Source organism: Syngnathoides biaculeatus, chromosome 15 (genome assembly GCF_019802595.1).
Source record: "Syngnathoides biaculeatus isolate LvHL_M chromosome 15, ASM1980259v1, whole genome shotgun sequence".
NCBI lineage: Eukaryota > Metazoa > Chordata > Actinopteri > Syngnathiformes > Syngnathidae > Syngnathoides > Syngnathoides biaculeatus.
The window spans coordinates 4,996,151-5,019,054 of record NC_084654.1 but is presented as its reverse complement, the minus strand read 5'-3'; positions in this window follow the sequence as shown (position 1 = coordinate 5,019,054).

Here is a 22,904-nt window from a genome sequence, read left to right as displayed (position 1 = left end):
CATCAATAATGTCACCTATATAACCTGTGCAGTTCCATTGTTCCTTTAAGAATTAACCAGTCGCATTCAAATTCATGTTAAATAGGAATCATCGCATAACTGCCACCCATTGTAAGTGCCCCTGATTATTCCAAGTTAAATTCCAACTGTTCTAGTAGTTTTTTTTGTTTTGTTTTGTTTTTTAGATCTTAACAGACGCCTGAATGTTTTCTGAGCTGTTCATAATCGGCTATATGTGGAATGTCACATGACCAAACCCAGAAAATAGGTTACCTGACTTTCTGTGTATGCTCTGCTAATGAGCATGACTATGATTTGGTTGCATAATTGTTAAGTGCAAACTTGCTGGCATTTTGTTACCTTTCTGGCTGGTGTGTTCAGATAAAAAGTAATGACATATCATTATTTATACAAATATGATATGTTGTATATTAACATGAAAAAAGAATAAATTCTGTTATCTTTGGTGGCTCTGTGGTGACACCTTGTTGAGGAAAAAAAATTTCCGGTACCTGAACTGGGAGAAAGTGTTTAGACTTGTTTTGCCGATTGTGGAAGTAGAATTTGGACTCACAACTCGGGATGTTGTGAGTCAGTGGGGAGAATACTTCAAAGACCTCCTCAATTCCACAAACATGCCTGATCTTGAGGAAGCTGAGTCTGGGTTCTCTGATGGGGTGGGCTCTTCTATCTCTGGGATTGAGGTCACCGAGGTGGTTAAAAAGCTCCTTCATGGCAGGGCCCTGGGGGTGGATGAGAGTCGCCCGGAGTTCCTAAAGTCTCTGGATGTTGTGGGGCTGTCCTGGTTGACACGCCTCTGCAACATTGTGTGGACATCAGGGACAGTGCCTCTGAATGGGCAGACCCCGGTGAAGGGGTTTTGAAGGGGGGACCGGAGAGTGTGTTCCAACTATAGGGGGATCACACTCCTCCGGTAAGGTCTGGTAAGGTGCTGGAGAGGAGGGTTCGTCGGGAAGTCGAATCTCAGATTCAGGAGCAGCATTGTGGTTTTTGTCCTGGCCGTCGAACAGTGGACCAGCTCCATACCCTCGGTAGGGTCATCGAGGGTGCATGGGAGTTCGCCCAGTGTCCATGTGTTTTGTGGACTTGGAAAAGGCGTTCGACCGTGTCCCTCTTCAGGAGTATGGGGTACCAAACCCCCTGATACGGGCTGTACAACCGCTGTCAGTTTGGTTCGCATTGCTGGCAGTAAGTTAGACTCGTTTCCGGTTTTGTTCACGAGTGAGGGAAGAATAAAGCGGGACATGGGCAGACGGATTGATGCAGCGTCTGCAGTGATACGGACTTTGTATCGGTCCATTGTGGTAAAGAGAGAGGTAAGTCAAAAGGAAAACCTCTCAATTTACCAGTCGATCGAGGTTCCTACCCTCACCTATGGGCATGAGTTGTGGGTCATGACCAAAAGAACAAGATCCCGGCCGAAAGGAGTTTCCTCTGCAGGCTGTCCGGGCTCTCCCTTAGAGGCAGGGTGAGAAGCTCGGTCATCCAGGAGGGGCTCAGTGTCGCCGCTGCTCCTCTGCATTGAGAGGAGCCAGAATGCCTCAGGATCCCTCCGGAAGAGCAGAAAGAAGTGGCTGGGGAAAGGGAGCTTTGGGTGTCCCTGCTGAAGCTGCTTCCCCTGCAACCTGACCCAGAGAAGCGGTAGAAAATGGATGGATGTGGATAGTGGATCCACTTTGTCTCAGGTTGAAGCAAAGCAAATTTATTTCTATTCTCCTTCTTTTCCTTTCAGCTTGTCCCGTTAGGGGTCGCCACAGAGTGTCATCTTTTCCCATCTAAGCCTATCTGCTGCAAATGTATTATTTAGTTGTTGTTATTATTATTATTATTATTACACCAAATGTATTTATTTATTTTTGGATTTCATACACAAGGTAACTCGATGTGCTTTACACTATAAAAAGTGTTTTGAAAAAGAAAAAAATGTAAAACGGGTGCCCATTTTATACACAAGGTAACTCAATGTACTTTACATGATTAAAAAGGATCTAAAATCAAATGAATTAAAACAAAAAAACGACATACAATGCAAAAAATATTTAAAGATGGAAAACTAAAAATAATAGAATAAAAGAGTTTTTAAACTGAATTTAAAAACATTCACAGTTGGCTGACTTGTGGCATACTTGTGGCACTTCTGTTGGCCACTTATTCCATTTGTGTGCAGCATAATAGCTAAATGCTGCTTCACCATGTTTGTTTTGGACTGTGTTTGACCTGTCTGTCGATCTTAGAGCCCTAAATATTAATATTCCATTATCATTTCTTCCATGTACTGTATTTAAGACCAAAACCATTTTGTGATTTACAGACCAGTAGCCGACCTTTAAAAGCCATTGTAAAGCTGACTGGAAGCCAGTGTAAGGACTTTAAAATTGGGAGTATTTTGTTCTGACCTCTTCATTCTGGTCAGAACACGACCTGGAGCATTCTGAATGAGCTGCAACTTTTTAATTCTCTTTTTTGGGGGGCCAGTCAGAAGACAATAACAATAGTCAAGTCTATTTGAGATAAAAGCATGTATAAGCTTTTCCTGGTCTGCTTGATACATGCAGGCCTTCACTCTAGATGTGTTTCAGATAGTAAAAGGCAGTTTTATAATCGATTTGATGTGACTGTTGAAAGTTAGGTTGGAATCCATCAAAACATCAAGGTTTTGGGTGTGGTCTTTGGTTTTTAAAGATAGTGAGTCCAGCTATTTACTAATAGCAATCCTCGTTTCTTCATTTCCAAATACAATTATCTCCGGAGGAAAGATGATAATCTATTTGTTGGAAACTGTTGAGATTCCCTTGAGCAAGGCACTGATCCCATAACCGTAACCATAGCTGAAGAAGTGCGCGTTTGCACATCCCTTCACTTTAAAATTGCACCTTGTATAACTCCGTGTGTGATCTGCTTCCCTGTATGCTGTGCAACAAAAACAATACAGTAGAGTGTAAGTTAATTCCATCTTGAAAGGTTATATTCCATCCATTTTGCAAATCACTTAGGCTTGTCCTATTCGGGGTTGTCACAGCGCGTCATCTTTTTCCATGTAAAGCCATGTAAGCCCATGTCCTGCATCTTCCTCTTGAACACCAAAAACCTTCATGTCTTCTCTCGCAAAATCCATCAACCTTCTCTTTGGTCTTCCTCTTGCCCTTTTGCCTGGCAGTTCCATCCTCATCACCCTTCTGCCAATAGACTCACTCTCTCGGTTCTGGATGTGTCAAGACCATCGACGTCTGCGCTCTCTAACTTTGTCTTCCAAATATCTAACTTTGGCTGTCCCTATAATGAGGTTGGTTCGCATACTATTCAACCTGCTCACTCATTGAGAGAATCTCAACAACTTAATTTTTGCCACCTCCAGCTCTGCTTCCTATTGTCTCTTCAGTGCTACCGTCTGTAATCTGTACATAATGGCTGCCTTCACCACTTTTATAAACTTTGCCCTTCATCTTAGCAGAGACTCTTCTGTCACATAAATCACCAAACACCTTCCACCAGCTGTTCCAACCTGCTTCGACCCATTTCTTCACTTCCTTACCACACTCACCATTGCTCTGGATTGTTGACCCCAAGTATTTGAAGTCGTCCATTCTAGCAAGCTTTTTTCACTGTATCCTCAATCTTCACCCACCCCTGCTCTCATTCCTGCACATGTACTGTCTTCCTTCCTTTCAAATGCGTGTTACAACCTTTCTAATTGTTCCTCCACCTGCTCCCTGCTTTCACTGCAGATCACAATGTCCTCTGCAAACATTATGGTTCAAGGGGATTCCATTTTAACCTTATCTATCACGCTATCCACGAGCACTACAAACAGGAAGGGCCTCAAAGCTGATCCCTGATGGATTCCCACCTCGACCTTAATCAGATTTAAACTCTTAAATTCTTCTATCACACCTACGGCACACCTCACGACTGTTCTGCTGCCCTCATACATGTCCTGTACTATTTTAATATAGTTCTCTGCCACACCAGTCTTACTCGTGCAGTACCACAGTTTGTCTCTTGATACTTTGTCATAGGCTTTCTCCAGCTCTACAAAGACACATAGTAGCTTCTTCTGACCTTCTCTGTACTTTTTCATTAGCATCCTCAAGGCAAACTGCATTTTTGGTATTATTTCTAGCCTTGAAACCATCCTGTTGCTCGCAAATACTTCTGTCCTGAGTCTTGCCTCCACTATTCTTTCCCATAACTTCATTGTGTGGCTCATCAACATGATTGCTCTAGAGTTCCCACAGCTCTGTACGTTGCCTTTTTTCTTAACAATATCACGACCCATCGGAACGGGAGTAGGACCCAAATGCAGGACTCAGACGATGCAAGGTAGTTCGGGGAGAAACGTTTATTATTCCGTGGTCGGGGATCGGGCAGGCACTCAGGTGCAGCAGCGGTAGTTGGGACGTCGGGCGAAGAGAGCAGGTGAGCGGGGAGGCAGGAGTCGGTACACAGGAGAACGATCAAAGCAGGCAGAAGTGTCAAAGGAGTTTGGCTAACGGGGTTGGTCGGAGAACAGGCGAAGGTTGGTACACATGGGTTGTCGATCAGGGATACGGGAGTACTCGAACGGGACATGAAGCTCAACGATCTGGCGCCGACCAGTCGTCATCGGGTCATATAAATAAACAGGATAATCAGCCCGCATGAGGTGCAGGTGTGCGGCTCCCAATCAGCTCAACCACGCGGGCACCCGCACAGCCCGGGCTGGAGCGGCAGGATCATGACAGTACCCCCCCCTCAAAGGCACGGCTCCCAGACATGCCTAAACGAAAGAAACAGACAATTAACACAGGCAGGGGTGGGCGGATGAGCGGTCCGGAGGAGGGAAAGCCCCCCCCCGAATCCCAGTCTCGTGGCCATCCAGGCCACCAAACGCAAGGCGTCCGGGTGGACAGATCAGGAGGACGACCCGGACGCCAACCACCAGGGTCCCCACGGGCCGATTCGGGCGGACGACCTTTGAGAGGAACCAAACGGCGAAGCAGGAACCAGACCGAGGACAGGAAGGGAAGAAGGCGGCAGCGACATCGCGACCTCCTCCTGGACGGGAACGTGAGAAGGTGGCGGCAGCAACACCACGACCTCCTCCCCCTGGACGGCAACGTGAGGTGGCGACGACATTATCCTCACCACCTCCTCCTGGACGGCAACGTGAGAAGGCAGCGTCAGTGCCACCATCGCCACCTCCTGCTGGACAGCAACATGAGAAGGCGGTGGCACCGTCGCCACCTCCTGGACGGGAACGTATGGGCGTGCCCGTTGCTGACAGAGCAGGAACAGGGGGTGACCGCGGGCTGGTCGCCACTGGTACTCCAGGGCACAGACGACAAGCGGCTGCGGAGACGTCGCCACCTCCTGGACAGCAAAGTGAGGTGGCATCGGGTCGATCCCCACTGCCACGTGAGCTTGCAGTGCATTCGTTGAAACAGCAATGTGTGTGTGGCGCGGTGGCGGGTCCGTTTCCATGGCGACGTGAACGAGAGTCGGCAGAGAGTCGAAACTGACACGTGGGCGTGTCTCAGGAGCGCTTCAGTTCCAACTGCTGCGTGAGCTCTGCTCGGAACACCCAAAACCTCAACGTCGGAATGGCGAGGAGGCGGATCCTTTTCCACAGCTACGTGCGCTTGGCGAGGTGGCGGGTCCGTTCCCACTGCAACGTGCACTTGGCGAGGTGGCGGGTCCGTTCCCACTGCAGCGTGAATCTGCGTCAGCAGCAAATCCGTCGCAGTTGCGACGTCAGCGGAGCTCGGCTGGTTCGCCAGTCCTTGCCGGACCTGGACCGTGAGAGCCACCAATTCGGCGCTCTACCTGCGCCCGCATTTCGCGGCAGAACACCTCGTGATTTGGCGGCTCCTCCTCCCTCTGGGCTGGAAGCTTCGCCACCAGCTGCGGGTCTGCCGGTTTCACCATTGCCGGCGAGGAGTGGGAGGACGGTGTCTTAGTCGCCGCGCAGCGGGAGGCAGAAGGGAGCGCCTGGCCGGGGCGTCTCCTTTGGCCGCCACGCGGAGGTCCCGGGTAGATGGCCAAGTGGGTTCCCACGAACGGGTGAGTGTACTCGGACCTACCGGGCGAAGACGCTCGGGTGCGGGAAACGCGGGGAGGTGAAACAAACTGACTGGGATGAAAGACCGGACAAAGAGATTCATAATCAAAATCATCGGAGTCGTGCTCAGGCAGCTGGTCATACAAATCACGTTCCTCCTCATATTCCGAAAAGTCAAGAGTCCAGAAGAATATGCGGAGCCGGACGGGTCGTGGTCGGGACGTATTCGTAGCTTGCTGGTGGAGCGTAAGACACGGAAGCGCAGGACGTCAAGGAGCCGACCCGTATCGGACAGGCTTGGTCCTCCGGCAGAGGGTCTGCCTTGCGTCGGTTCCTTTCCTGCTGGGTCCTGTTTTGGCCAGATCGTTCTGTCACGACCCATCGGAACGGGAGTAGGACCCAAATGCAGGACTCGGACGATGCAAGCTAGTTCGGGGAGAAACGTTTATTATTCCGTGGTCGGGGATCGGGCAGGCAGTCAGGTGCGGCAGCGGTAGTTGGGATGTCGGGCGAACAGAGTAGGTGAGCAGACAGGCAGTAGTCGGTACACAGGAGAATGATCAAAGCAGGCAGAAGTGTCAAAGGAGTCAGGCTTACGGGGTTGGTCGGAGAACAGGCGAAGGTCGGTACACACGGTTGTCGATCAGTGATACGGGAGTACTCGAACGGGACATGAAGCTCAACGATCTGGCGCCGACCAGTCGTCATCGGGGTCATATAAATACACAGGATAATAAGCCCGCATGAGGTGCAGGTGTGCGCGTCCCAATCAGCTCAACCACGCGGGCACCCGCACAACCCGGGCTGGAGCGGCAAGATCATGACAAACAATGGGAACTAGCACACTTTTCCTCCATTCTTAAGGAATCTTCTCACGTGCTAGTATTCAAGTTGGTCTAACATTCCACAGCCACTCTACAAAATGCTTCCATACCTTCATAGGTATGTCTTCAGGAGCCTAACCACTTCCATATTTCATCCTCTTCAGTGCCTTTCTAACTTACCCATTACTAATCATTGCCACTCCCTGGTCCACAACACTTGCTTCTTCTACTCTTCCTTCTCTGTCATTTTCTTCATTCATCATATTCTCAAAGTACTCTTTCCACCTATTTACCACACTACTGCACTAGTCAACATATGTCCAGCTCTCTCCTGAATCACCAACATATCCATTACAATCTGCTATGTTCCTGCCTCTTCTGGGAAAAAAAAGTGTTCAGAACTGCCATTTCCATCCTTTTTGCAAAGTCCACTACCATCTGTCCCTCAAAGTTCCTTTCCTGGATGCCATACTTAACCATCACTTCTTCATCACCCCTTTTTCGTTTACTAACATGTCCATTACAATCTGTACCAATCACAACTCTGTGTCTGGGATGCTCAGAAGTACTTCATTCTCTTTCACCTCTTGGTCACATCCTACCTGTGGGGCATAATCACATTATAGATAACACCCTAAATTTCAAGTTTCAGCCTCTTCACTTGATCTGATACCCTTTCACCTCCAAGACATTGTTAGCCAGCTCTTCCTTTAAAATAAAAGCACCCCTACTCCATTTCTCTTCCCATCTACTCCGTGGTAGAATAATTTAAACCCTGCTCCTAAACTTCTAGCCTTACTACCTTTCCACCTGCTCTCTTGGATGCACAATATATCTACCTTTCTCCTAATCATCATGTCCACCAACTCCTTAGCATTTCCTGTCATCGTCCCAACATTCAAAGTCCCTACATTCAGTTGTAGGCTCTGCCCATTCCTTTTCTTCTGCCGACGAATCCGGTTTTCTCCTTCTTTGTCTTCAATCCAAAGTTGCTGAATTTCCACCGACACCCTGCAGGTTAATGGTGCTGGAGGCAGGTGTTGTTATCCTGAGCCACGACCTATCTGGTATGCGATTCTTTTGATGAACGCTAATATTGTTTTGCCAGAGTTTTAATCCAGATGCCCTTCCTGAGGCAGCCCGCTGCATTTATCTGAGCTTGGGACTGGCCTGCAGATTGCACTGGCTTGTGCCCCCGCAGGAACTGCATTGCACTGTGGCACAACATGCTCCAGTATTCAATGGTCTTCCAAACACACCTGATTGTGTGTCTATCCAAACTGGAACTGCAATCAGCTAGAAGTACTGTGGCAATAGGAGACAATCCAATGAAATGGAAAAATAAATGAAGACAGGGTCAAAAACAGCAGTCATGTGTAGTTACAGCATTGTGATGTATGAGTACAGTGTTTCCTGTCCTTTTCAGAGCCAAGCCACCCATTTTACATAAAGAAAATATCACTGTACACCACCAACCTAAAATCTTCGAGTATAAATACTGAAATTATGACAATCTGGCTTCAGTTAACTCAAATTAATTGACATAAATCTTATATACAACTTGCAGGGAGTCATTTTCTATGAATGGCAACAAGTGGACGCATAAATTGATTGAATCTTCTGCCAGTGCATGGAATTAAGTGCGTTTAATTGTCCTGTCTATCACTATAACTGTACATTACTGGCACATATGGTTGGAAAAAACATTTAATATTTGTAGTTGTAAATGATGGACAATTATCTGACGAATTAAGTGAAATTTCCTGCTGCAATCCCGATGATATCTCATAGCACATTGTTGTGCCACTGCAGCTTTGTGGAGAATCATTGGTGAAATCCATGGGGTTTTTTTTTTGGGTGCTCGTGGGGAAAAAAATCATGATGGAGATGGTCTTAACTCTATCTGGACCAAATAACATTTTGTAATTCAATTTTAAGTCTCCATTTAAAGTGCCACTGTCATGAAATGCATGATTTTTAGTATGTTATTAAGGAAAAAACCGCCGCCGACATGGACCCATGCGGTTTTTCACTGGGATTTGTTTTCGAGAAGAAGCAGGAAGTGACGTACATGGCAGGACCACCCTCAAGTGGACTCATTTGTTTCTATTACTTTTACCTCCGGGAAGGTAGCTCATTGTTCCTTCGTGTTAGCCAATATGCTGGCTCGTTGCATTGCTGGACATTGCTTGAACAATTGGGAGGATGGATTTACCCTTCATAAATTTGCAAGCGACCCGGTTCGTCATGAAAAATGGATTGCAGGGGTGCAAAGGACCAGAGCTTCATGGGTTCCAAATGACAGGTAGGTGTGTATACAGCTACTAAAAAGAATAACAGGTTGTTAAATGTGCTGATGTGCGCATCGGAAGGCTTCCATGCAGCAGCCGCTGAACGACGGCCTCCGCAGACCTTGTGGATCGCTACCGGCCTTGTCGACAAGGCCGAGCCGGCCGCGGCCTTGTTGACGAGGCCGAACCTGCCACCGGCTCATGTCCGTCGTGGAAGTGGGCGTTTATCACCGCCGCGTGGAGGTGGGTAGGGCGGGGAGGCAGTTTGTCCGTTATCTGCATGTCATCTAAATATGGCTCGAATCAATAGCGTAATATTGCCCCGGTCGGTAACTTCAATCTGTTGTGAGATGTTTTCTTTGAAAAGAGCTTCCTGTCAGAAGGGGAATGTTCATCTTTCATAGTAGGGTCCACTGCGTGTTTTCAATGGCGAATATCCGGGTTTGACGTCACGGACAGGGGAGGCTGCCAATATGGCGACCACTTGGATGTCGTCGGATGACACTTAAGCAACTTTGCGCATGGATGACGCGCTCTCCGCTCATATTTATTTTTTCGTGTAGACATTGAATTGAATAATCTTATGTATTTTTCAATTCAATATCTTATTTTAGAATGTTTTCGGGATGACACTCAACCTTTAACTTTCAAGTCCTTGGTAATCTCCAAATGGGTGGTGTTTTCTTAATCAGAATTATTTTTAGTGGGTAGGAGTTCAGAGAGTAGAATACTGAGGATGTGATAGCAGAATATTTTTTGCTTTGGGTTCACCTGGGTTGGGTGGAGTACAAATTTTGGCTTGCCCCTCTCTGAATCAAATTAGCATATTCTCTCTTAGCTAGTCTTGTTTTTTTTTTTTGTTGTTGTTGTTCTCAGTTTCATCCCTTCCATCCATTCATTTTCTGAGCTGCTTATCCTCACGATGTTTGTGGGAGTGCTGGAGCCAGTCCCAGCTGTCATTGGGCAGAAGGCGGGGTACACCCTGAACTGGGTGCCAGCCAATGGCAGAACACATAGAGACATACAACAGTCACAATCACAACTGGGGTTAATTGAGAGTCTCAATTAATGCATGTATTTGGGATGTGAGATGAAACTGGAGAGCCCGGAAAAACTCATGCAGGCACGGGGAGAACATACAAACTCCAGACAGGCGGTACCAAGATTTGAACCCTCTCTTCAAAGGTGTTCAACTGAAGAGAGCCAGATTCAATGAAAAGGCCACTCTGCCTGCTCTTGGGATTTGTACTAATAAACAAACCATACGAAATTATACGAAGTTGCTAACCTGATCGCAAAGCAGGGCAAGCCACATGACATTGATGAAACTCTGAAAAAAAAAACCAAAACAGCAGCAACATTAAAGATGGCGAATCTGATACTCTGAGTAGTGGCCGAAGGTAAATTATCCCAAATTCCTCTTTCAAATGACACCATTAGAGACAGAATAGAGGACATGTGTAAAGACATTTTGAGTCAAGTATTTGCAGATCTGAGGCACGGCAAAATTCGACGAAATGGCAGACGTTTCTAATCTAGCCCAGCTTGCTGTTTTTGTGCCCTATGTGAAATAATTTTTTATTTTTATTTTGTAAGCCTCTTGTGCTGATGTGAAGTACCTTGTGGATGATTTGATTCAGAGACAACAATGTTGCATGGGATATGGTTTCTACAGTTTGTATGGACGGCGCTCCAGTTATGCTGGGGAAAAAAGTCTGGTTTTGGTGCGGTAGTAAAAGCTGATCTACCACACATCATTGTTACGCATTGTATTCTGGACAAAAAATTTGCCTCCAAAAATGGAAATACTTTTAAAAACTGGAGTGGAATGTGTAAACTATATGTGAGAGTGCTGAATCGTGTTTTTGCCTTGCATGTGGAATTAGTCTCGTTTTTGCAAGCGCACCAACATTGGGATGCTGATTGCTTAAAAATATCCAAATTCATTCTTATTTTAGCGTGCACGGCTGATATATTTGCAGCTCTCAATCATCTCAATATGCAGATGTGGGGTGGTAGAGTCAACATCATGGAAACAGAAGAAAAAAATGAGGACTTTTGTAAAAAAAAAAAAAAAAAAGCTACCATTATGGATATGACAAACAGAGAACAATAACTTGACAAGATTTCCCCTTCTGAATGACTATGAAAGTATGGCTGAAGATGTCTGTAATCTGAGACATTTGTGTGCCACTGGAATTGAAGCAAGCAATTGCCATACACTTTGATATGCTTGCTAAGTCTCTCAACGGATACTTCCCTACAAGAGAGTCATATCGAGCATGGGTGAGTCAGCCGTTCACGTTTCCTGTTGTGACAGCAAATGTCAATGATGACTATGTCGACAAAATCATTGGAATTCATCAGAGCCAGGTTCAACAGCAACTCTTCATAAGAACAACGCTCTCAATGGTTTGGTTTTGACAAATGGAAAAGTATCCAGTCATTGCTAAGAAAGACCTGGAGTTTTTTTATACCATTTGTTACAACATACAGTATCTTTCCAAACAATCTTTTTCGAGGATGCTGAACATAAACACAAAAAAAAAGGAACAGACTTTGCTATGAAAATGATATAAGAATGGGACTTTACATTGTGAAGCCATGCATATTTGGAATGGTCTCTCAAAAGCAGAATTCACACTGATTTGCACGTATGTAATTTGTTGTGAGGTCATACACTGTGTTGGTTTTGTTCTTTGAACAAGGTGATGTTCATACACAGTTAATTTTGTGCACCAGTAAAAAAAATGTATTCCTATGTCTTGAATATGAAAATCTTCTTCTTTTCCTTTCGGCTTGTCCCGTTAGGGGTCGCCACAGCGTGTCATCTTTTTCCATGTTAGCCTACCTTCTGCATCTTCCTCTCTAACCCCAACTGCCCTCATGTCTTCCCTCACCACATCCATAGACCTTCTCTTTGGTCTTCCTCTTGCTCTTTTGCCTGGCAGCTCCATCCTCAGCACCCTTCCACCAATATACTCACTCTCTCATCTCTGGACATGTCCAAACCATCGAAGTCTGCTCTCTCGAACCTTGTCTCCAAAACATCCAACTTTGGCTGTCCCTCTAATGAGCTAATTTCTAATCCTATCCAACCTGGTCACTCCGAGCGAGAACCTCAACATCTTCATTTCTGCCACCTCCAGTTCAGATTCCTGTTGTTTCTTCAGTGCCACTGTCTCTAATCCGTACATCATGGCCGGCCTCACCACTGTTTTGTAAACTTTGCCCTTCATCCTAGCAGAGACTCTTCTGTCACATAACACACCAGACACCTTTCACCAGCTGTTCCAACATGCTTGGACCCGTTTCTTCACTTCCTTACCACAATCACCGTTTCTCTGGATTATTGACCCTAAATATTTGAAGTCCTCCACCCTCGCTATCTCTTCTCCCTGTAGCCTCACTCTTCCCCCTCCACCTTTCTCATTCACGCAAAAATATTCTGTTTTACTTCGGCTAATCTTCATTCCTTTCCTTTCCAGTGCATGTCTCCATCTATCTAATTGTTCCTCTGCATGCTCCCTGCTTTCACTGCATATCACAATATCTGCGAACAGCAGATAGATAAATAGAGATCAGCACCTCTATTTATTTAGTTTTAAGACGCCTGTTATTTACATGGATGTTACAAAAAGGAGACGGCAAGCAAAACAGTTGGAAACAAAGTGTACTTGTTTGTTCATGTCTGTGTGCATGTGTGGTCATCATTTCTTTAACAGGCAGCAGTTCTAATAATTCTGATGATTAGATGTTTTTGTTCTTGCCATCTCCTGCTAGGCGGCTCCCACGTTATCTCGAGCAGAGCAAAGCATTCCTGTATTGGGAGCAGATGTATGATAATTATATTCACAATTATTCCTACAGAAGTGGAGAAGAGGCAAGTGTGAAGGACAAAAAAGTGGCAATGATTAGCAAGAGGGACGTTAGAAAGGAGGAGGAGGAGAGGATGAACAATGGAAAGGCAGTTGGTCCTGATGACATACCTGTGGACTTATAGTATGGTTTCATGCCTAGAAAGAGTACCACAGATGCATTATTTGCCTTGAGGATGCTCTTGGAAAAGTACAGAGAAGGTCAGAAGTAGCTACATTGTCTCTTTGTGGATCTAGAGAAAGCCTATGACAATGTACCAAGAGAGGAACTGTGATACTGCATGCGCAACTTGATCAAATAGTATTTAGACCATCCATTTTCTTTGCCGCTTATCCTCACAAGAGTTGCGGGGAGTGCTGGAGCCTATCCTAGCCTTCAACGGGCAGGAAGCTGGGTACACACTGAACTGTTTGCCAGCCAATCGCACGGCACATAGAGACAGGCACACTCACAATCACACCTAGGTGTAATTTAGAATGTCCAATTAATGTTCCATGTTTTGGGATGTGCGAGGAAACTGGAGTGCCTGGCAACCAGGCACAGTGGAACAGTTGGTAAAGCGTTAGCCTCACAGTTCTGGGGACCTAGGTTTGACCCCAGCCCCACCTGTGTGGAGTTTGCATGTTCTCCCCATGCCTGCATGGGTTTTCTCTGGGCACTCCAGTTTCCTCCCACATCCCCAAAACATGCTACATTAATTGGATGTTCTAAATTGCCCCTCGGTGTGATTGTGAGTGCAGCTGTTTGTCTTCATGTGCCCTGCGATTGGATGGTAACCAGTTCAGGGTGTAACCCCCCTCCTGCCCATTGACAGCTGGGATAGGCTCCAGAACTCCCTGCGACCTTCGTGAGGATAAGCGGCAAAGAAAAGGGATAGATGGATGGATGAAATTATTCTGACCTCAAGAGTAAACCCAATGTATTTTAGTTCAGATGAAAGTTGTTGCAAATGACAAAAAGCAAAATGATCACTAGTTCAATACAACAGAAAACAAAACATACAGTAGATGAAGACAAAGAAAAATGTATAAATATAACCTGTAGCCCCAGAAAAGTATATCAAATATCAGTTAAGTATATAATCTTTTGTCTTTCACATGGACGTTTGATTGGTTGAATTATCATTAAAAGATCTTGTATTTTGTGCAAAAAACATTTGATAGTATTTGGAATGTAATATTATCTCTGTTGTGTCTCATGGACATGGAATTCCTTCGTTCATTCATTCATCTTTCATACAGTTTATCCCAACTAGGATTGCGAGCTTATCCCATCTTACTCAGGTGAGAGGTGGGGTACACCCTAAACTGGTCACTAGCCAATCGCATGGCACATATCAGCAAACTCATACATACCTATGAACAATTTAATCTTTAGTTAGCCTACTGTGCATGTTTTTGAGATGTAGGAGGAAACCGGAGTACCTGGAGAAAACCACTAGCCCGCAGATAGAACATGCAAACTCCACGCAGGTAAGGTCAGATTCAAACCCGGGTCCTCAGAACTGTGAGGCAGTAGTTGCGCTAAGCAATCGCCTACCATGCCACAACATGTCAAATATGAATCAAAACCATCCCGAGTTCCAGCTGGTTTTAGACTGAACCACAGTACCGAGACATCTCTTGTACAGATTTTAAATGACATCAGATGTAATGCAGATTCTCAAAAATTTTGTCTTGGTGCTATTGTACCTTAGCACAACTTTTCATACAGTAAATTACCACATCAAAGAGATTCAGAAACCTGATTAACCTCTCTGATTCTGTTTTTAACAGGTTCAGATCTCATCACTCGGATCAATTTTTCTTTGTAATTATGAGGAACACATGAAATCAAATACAATATCGGGTTCCTCAAGGGTCAATTTTAGATCCACTCCTTTTTGGTTGTTGTTGTTGTGGGACTATGACAGGAAAAGATCGGGAGTTAGTTGACATGATCATTAGGAGAAAGGTTGATATAGTGTGCACCCAAGAGAGCAAGTGGAACGGGACGAAGGCTAGAAGTTTAGGTGCAGGGTTTAAATTATTTTATCATAGAGTAGATGGGAAGAGAAATGGACTAGTGGGTATTTTAAAGGAAGAGCTGGCTAAGAATGTCTTGAAGGTGAAAAGAGTTTCAAATCGAGTGATGAGAATGAAATTTGAAATTGAGAGCATTATGTATAATGTGATTAGCAGCTATGTCCCACAGGTAGGATGTGACCTCAAGTTGAAAGAGAAATTCTGGAAGGAACTAGACGAAGTAGTTCTGAGCATCCCAGACAGAGAGAGTGTTGTGATTGGTGCAGATTTCAATGGACATGTTGGCGAAGGAAACAGGGGCGATGAAGAAGTGATGGGGAAGTACGGCATCCAGCAAAGGAACTTTGAGGGTCAGATGCTTTCACAAAAATGATGGAATAGGCAATGGTGTACCCATATTTCCAGAAGAGACAGGAAACTAGAGTGACCTACAAGAGTGGAGGAAGCACCCAGGAGGATTATATTTTGTGCAGAGAATGGAATTTGAAGGAGGTTACTGACTGTAATATAGTGATGTGGGAAAGCCTAGCTCAACAGCATAGGATGGTGGTGTGTAGGATGACTCTGGTAGTGGGTAGGAAGATTAAGAAGACATAGGTAGAACAGAGAATTAGGTGGTGGAAGTTGAGAAAGGAAGAATGTTGTGTGGCCATTTGGAAAGAGGTGAGACAGCCTCTAGATGGACAGGAAGAGCTCCCAGAAGACTGGAATATTACTGCCAAGATATTCAGAGAGGCTGGCAGGAGAGTACTTGGGGTATCTTCTGGTAGGGAAGGGGAGAAGGACACTTGGTGGTGGAACCCCAAAACACGGGAAGTCATCCAAGGAAAGACATTAGCGAAGAAGTGATACAGGAGAAGACTGAGGAGAGGCGAAAGGAAAACATTGAGATCCGACATAGGGGAAAGGTAGAGGTGGCGAAGGCTAAAAAAGAGGCATATGACGATATGTACACCATCTTGGATATGAAAGAAGGAGAAAAGGATCTCTACGGGTTGGCCAGATAGAGTGATAGAAATGGGAAGGATGTGCAGCAAGTAAAGGTGATTCAGGATAATAATGTAAATATGTTGATTAGTGCCAGTAGTGTGCTAAGTAGATGGAAAGAGTACTTTTACAAGTTAATCAATGAAGAAAATGGGAGAGAAATAAGAGTAGAAGAGGCAAATGTGAATGACCAGGAAGTGGCAATGATTAGTAAAGGGGAAGGTAGAAAGGCACTGAACAGGATGAAAAATGGAAAGGCAGTTGGTCCTGATGACATACCAGTGGAGGCATGAAAGCAATTTGGAGAGGTGGCTGTGGAGTTCTTGACTAACTTATTCAATAGAATACTTAGAATAGAATACGGGAGAGAAGATGCCAGAAGAATGGAGGAAAAGTGTGCTAGTTCCCATTTTTATAAACAGAGACGATGTTCAGAGCTGTGGAAACTACAGAGGAATCAAGATGATGAGCCATACAATTAAGTTATGGGAAAAAGTAGTAGAGGATAGACTCAGGACAGAAATAAGTATCTGCGAGCAACAGTATGGTTTCATGCCTAGAAAGAGTACCACAGATGCATTATTTTCCTTGAGGATGCTCATGGAAAATTACAAAGGTCAGAAGGAGCTTCATTGTGTCTTTGTAGACCTAGAGAAACCCTATGACAGAGTACCAAGAGAGGAACTGTGGAACTGCATGCGCAAGTCCAGTGTGGCGGACAAATGTTAGAATAGTACAGGACATGTATGAGGGCAGCAGAACAGCGGTGAGATGTGCCATAGGTGTGTCAGAAGAATTTAAGGTAGAGGTGGGACTGCATCAGGGATATGCTCTGAGCCCCTTCCTGTTTGTGGTAGTAATGGATAGGCTGACAGATGAGGTGAGACTGGAATCCCCTTGGACCATGATGTTTGCAGATGATATTGTGATCTGCAGTGAAAGCAGGGAGCAGGCAGAGGAACAATTAGAAACATGGAGGCACGCACTGAAAAGGAGAGGAATGAAAATTAGTCGAAGTAAAACAGAATATATGTGCATGAATGAGAGGGGCAGAGGGGAAAAAGTGAAGCTCTAGGGAGAAGAGATAGTGAGCGTGGACGATTTTAAATACTTGAGATCAACAATACAGGCCAATGGGGAGTGTGGAACGGAAATGAAGAAACGGGTCCAAGTGGGGTGGAACAGTTGGCGAAAAGTGTCTGGTGTTCTATGTGACAGAAGAGTCAGATTACGGATTAGAGCCGGTGACACTGAAGAAACAATAGGAAGCAGAACTTGAGTTAGCAGAAATGAAGATGTTGAGCTTCTCGCTTGGCATGAGCAGGTTGGATAGGATTAGAAATGAGCTCATTCGAGGGACAGCCAAAGTTGCATGTTTTAGAGACAAGGTTAGAGAGAGCAGACGTAGATGATTTGGACATGTCCAGAGGTGAGAGAGTGAGTATATTGGGAGAGGGGTGCTGAGGATGGAGCTGCCAGGCAAAAGAGCCAGAGGATGACCAAAGAAAAGGGGTTGATGGATGTGGTGAGGGAGGACATGAATTGATCCTGAATATGCAAGATGTTAACTTTGTGTTCCTTACAAAACAGCACTAATAAAGGGAACACATCATTACCAGAGTAAATCGGAGTCAATCACACACACACACACACACACACACACACACACACACACACATATCAACTTGTCAGCTTAGTAAAAGTTTGGAATCCATTTCACCAGATGTTATGTAAATGCCTGACAATCGGTGGAAAGGAGAAGCAGTTGACCTTTTGCTAAACACAACGCAAAACACAAAAGGCCAATCATAGCACAAGACATGCCTCAACAGAGGTCCAATACTACATCAGGAACTCTCTGGTGAAATTGATAATTTTGATGTAGTATTTATTTTTATAATAATCTTATGTATTGAAGTCAAATAATATATATTTGCTTTTATGTTGTTTCCTAAAATAGAGTTATTGTTTTCATATTCAGAAGAATTTGTGGATTTTCTTTTCACTACTTGTTTCAACATGTACTGTATTTGGAACTCTGCACTTCATGCTCATTACTCCACATTGTCCTGATTCTGTCATAGTGTAACCTGCCTGGATGACGTTCATATTTGAAAAAACGTTATTCTTGTGTTACCTGTGCTACTCACAAGTGTGTACTGAGAGGTATTGCTGAAGAGGTGTCTTACTGTGGTGTTTGTTTCGTCATTCAACCATCTATTTATCCAGATCATTAGTGAGTATTAACGTCTGGAACATAGGGATTAAAGTTGTAATCATGCCTTATACTGCTTACTATATCAAACAGCAAGTGAACTTTTTAATGAGACTTTTTTGTTTGTTTCTGCATTGTGTATTGCTTTTATATATAGTGCTGGAGCCTATCCCACCTGTCAACGGGCAGGAGGCAGGGTACACCTTGAACTGGTGGCCAGCCAATCGCAGGGCACATGGAGACAAACAGCCGGACTCACAATCACACCGAGGAGCAATTTAGAGCCTCCAATCAATGTTGCATGTTTTGGGAATGTGGGAGGAAACCGGATTGCCCATGCAGGTATGGGGAGAACATGCAAAGTCCACACAGGTGGGGCCAGGATTTGAATCCCGGTCCTTAGAACTGTGAGGCAAGCGCTATGCTACAGTGCTACCTCCTTAATGATACAAAAAACAAAGTAACATTAAAATTTGACCAACATGGGAAACTTTTATCATGTTGATTTGCTTTGCAGTTTTTCACAGAAGTCTAACTGCCAAAGCTGTAGTGTGATTTCAGCAATGTATACATGATCTAATTTAACCACATTTTTTCCCATGTTTGAATTATTTTTAGGCTGAAAAATAGTGAACCGCTAGGTGAACTAAAAATAATTGCATCACCTATTATTATTTAGGAGTTTATTTTTGTCCATTTTTCTTATTCCAACATACATATTACAGCACTTTTCATAACTACTTTATTTTAGTGCTCGATCTCACATACAGTACATGTCACAATGATATTTTAAGACTGGTGAGGTCAGCCATCTTGGACAGTTTAGACAGTATCACTGAAGGGACTACTGGAACCAAAGAGGGAGGTAGTGCAAATAAAGATTGGATTCTCTCTAAGGAGTGACTGGATGGGTTCAGAAATCATCTCTCCAGAAGGACAGCTGCGGCTAGAGGTTTTGGAAACAAAATCTGAAATATAGGACTTTGATGGTTTGGAAACATTCAGAGGAAAAATAGTAAGTTTAATGTAAAAAATGTGTATGGAGCTTCTGGGCAAGAGAGCTAAAGTGAGGCCTAGGTGAAGGTTGATCGATGTACTGGGGGGGATGAGTGCAGTTGGGGATAGATAAGCTTGGATGGAAAAGTATGAAGCCCTGCAGTGACCACCGCTTAACATTCACATTAGTTTCCACAATGTTGCGTAAAACAGCCACAAACAGTAGCGACTTTGGCAGGCTTGGCAATTCCCTTTTTTTTGTACTGAGTGGAGTGCCTGTAGATTCTGCTGCTCTGGTCCAATATCAGTACATATTTTGAAAGCATCTACATTATTAAATCTTGTTTAGTGCCTTGTTTTAAGTCAACTTACTTGATACATGTTTCAAATATTTGAAAAAAAAGTCTACTACTTTTTTCAATGTTTGTCATGAACCAGTGGCACAGGCGTGGACGCAAATGCAGGACATCCAGGCAACGACATAATGACCAGAGTGTGTAGCAGTCTGAGAAGGCAGAGGCACAAAAATGCTCGACTAAAGGCAGTATCCAAAAACATGAAATGAGGTCCAATGACTTTGGAACAAACTAAGAAGCTTGACAAGATGTGAACAAACTAAAAGGGCACAGACTCGGTGTGACAAGGATACCTCTGCACATGACTTACGCTCAATTGTGGAGAATCCAACATGCAGTAAATGCAACGCAACGAACTGGCAAATGCCAGTGATAAATTCCAAACCTAAATGCCTGGTCTAATTACCGTCAAATGAACAACAGTTGTGTGACAGCTGTCACAAGTGGTCCTGCCCAGAGCAGTGGCCTGGCCACGCTCCTAATGGCAGGGGCCAGGTATATCCATGAGAGAGCCCCCCCACAAGGCGCAGATCCCAGAATGGGACCACACATTAAAAGTTAGTCGATGAGGGTTCAGTGTTTCTTTTAATGTTAGAGTTATCCACCGATTTCACCAAGAAACATCTCTAAATTGGAAATGAATTATCGAAATTCCTCTCTGGCTCAGACATTCCAATGAGCCCGGCTGGAAAACTGACAGCCAATCAGCGTTTGCCACTCCTGCAGTGCTTGGTGTTGTGACACCCCATTGTTCATCGATACGTTTCAACGAACAGAGGACGTAAACTATCTGGCATTTTCTAGACGATTATTGTGAAAAATAATTACAAAGAAACAAAACAAAATAGCATGATGTACAATGTTCAAGGTTGTGGGCTTGAGCTAGAATACACATAGGCGGAACTTGATGTGTTGGAGAGGGGGCGTGGCACTAAGGACAAACAATAATCCCATTATATGGACCGTGGAGATTTGTTTCTTGCTTTTCTGAGGAGTTCGTTTAGATGTAGAGAATATACAGCAGGCGTGGCCAGACTTTTTAACCCCAAGTTGTACTTTTCAAGCAGCCAGCCTCTCGCCATCGACCAGCGTTGGAAGGGGGGTGGAGGGTATTGCACGCGTGCATCGCCGTAAATCGTAACTGGGAACAATTGTGTACTAAGAGCCAATAAAACAAATATAAAAGCGATTCGATGCTCTGCGTTATTACTACTCCCGCCATGGAGCAGACAAAACAAAAATAACGAAGTACAATATTCAAGCGTTTGAGCCAGAATACACACTGGCGGAACATGACGTATTTGAGAGGGGGCGTGACACTCCTGGAGAGCACAACATGGACCTCGGAGATGTTCCAGACAGGCTCGTTTCAAAAGACTGGTGTTCGTGTTCTCTTTGTGACCTAATGCTAACTGTGGCGGAATGCCAGTGTTGTCGTGAGTTTGAAAAGGTCGAATAAAAAATGGAGCGTACCGGAATGAACTTGGATCACGATCAACTTGTCTGCATCACAAAGATACTTGATAATAGGTACAAAGATTGTTTGTGCGAAGATGTATTACATATCAATTTACTTATGATCCATGACAATTTGATGAAAGGACCACTTGTACATCCAGTGGAAAATCGGTGAGTACACATTTTTAACGGTCTTGGAATCCGATGTGAATACTATGTGAATGCTATGTGAGCTATTTGAATGCTATGGGCTATGTCCAAAGTTTATCAAAAATGTAAGCTTATTTTCTGAGTACAGTGTAGGACTATCTAATGGTTTATTTATATCTGGAATATAAAATGCAAAAAAAGAACCCAAACAAATTGGGACTTCCCCAAAGTGATTACACGTATATATCCATCCATCCTTTTTCTTAGCAGCTGAGCTGTACAAGGGTCGTGAGAGTGCTGGAGCCCATCCCAGCTGTCAACGGGCAGGAGGGAGGTTACACACACGCAGACACGGGGAGAACATGCAAACTCCACACATGATGTCCGGGATTGAACCCGAGTTCTCATAACTGTGAGGTCAATGCTTTACAGCTGGGCCGTGCCGCCTCATAAAGTGAGTTGTTGCTTATACAGTACCGGCACAAGAGGCTAAGCGGCTAATAACCAATAATGGTTAGATGTGTGCAAATTTCCCCGGCTGATGATCGAGCCTCAACTGTGACAACCACAGCTTTACCCTGTCAGGTTCACCCCACGGGAGGTTAAAGAAGGAGAAATTTGGGTACGTTTTCTCAGTTTGTTGCACAACATGTCGGCATCTTGGCTTCGCTAGAACAAATGGTCTGTAACGCTAAGCACTGGTGACGTCAGGGGCGGGGTAAAGGATGTTTCTTCTGGTGTTGGCTGTGAAAGCCAGTACATATCCAGATTTTGCTTGGATTTAAAAAAAATGTTCTTTATTTTCAATTTTTTTTAATTAATGTCCAAAATATATGTAATATTACTTCATATTGGAGGGTTTATTGTGTGTATGAATTTTGGGGAGAGTCTTCCTTTAATAATAGATGATTGGCATACCTGAATCAAGAGGCAGTAAATGCACCAAGAGACAGGAGCCTCTTTACGTCTACAGTGAGCCTCCTCCAGTGGAAGCATAGTGCTATGACAAAACCCAATTTACTGTAAATAGTAGAAGCATACAGCAAGGATTTTCTGTGATGGTGCTACATTTATTGTGTTGTTTTCTTAGTTTCTGCCTTGTATAGGTCATAAGTCACCAGATATCAAAACTGACCAAGATATTTTCCTATCACACACAACTCACAGTCAGGGTTTCATGAAAACAAAGTGCAGCATAAATGTAATCTGAGAGCGACATTAAGAGACATTCAACAAACAACGGGTAACAAACACAAATTATTGATGCTACATTAATCATGATCATTAATGAACATTAAGAATTAACATCTTAATTACAGCACCAGTTCTGCAGTTCATGGAGCAATTCATGCTAAAAGCTACACCGGAAGACAGGCAGCAGCAAAAAACACAAAGTTACACATACAAGGAAAGACGATACAAATTAAGCCAATATTTTGGATTTAACCATCTATGAGTAATATACCCATTAATCCATTGTTCTAGCAGTTCAAACATCGACATTCTATACAAACCGCTTCCATTTATTACATCTAAGATTTCAAAACATTTAAGGACACCGGTTGACGTCTAAGCCATTCTGCAGTAAATTCCAGGCTGTAGGTGCAGAGTACATGAAAGGCTTTCTGACAATTTCTGTTCAAGCTTTTGGACCAGAGAGCACAAG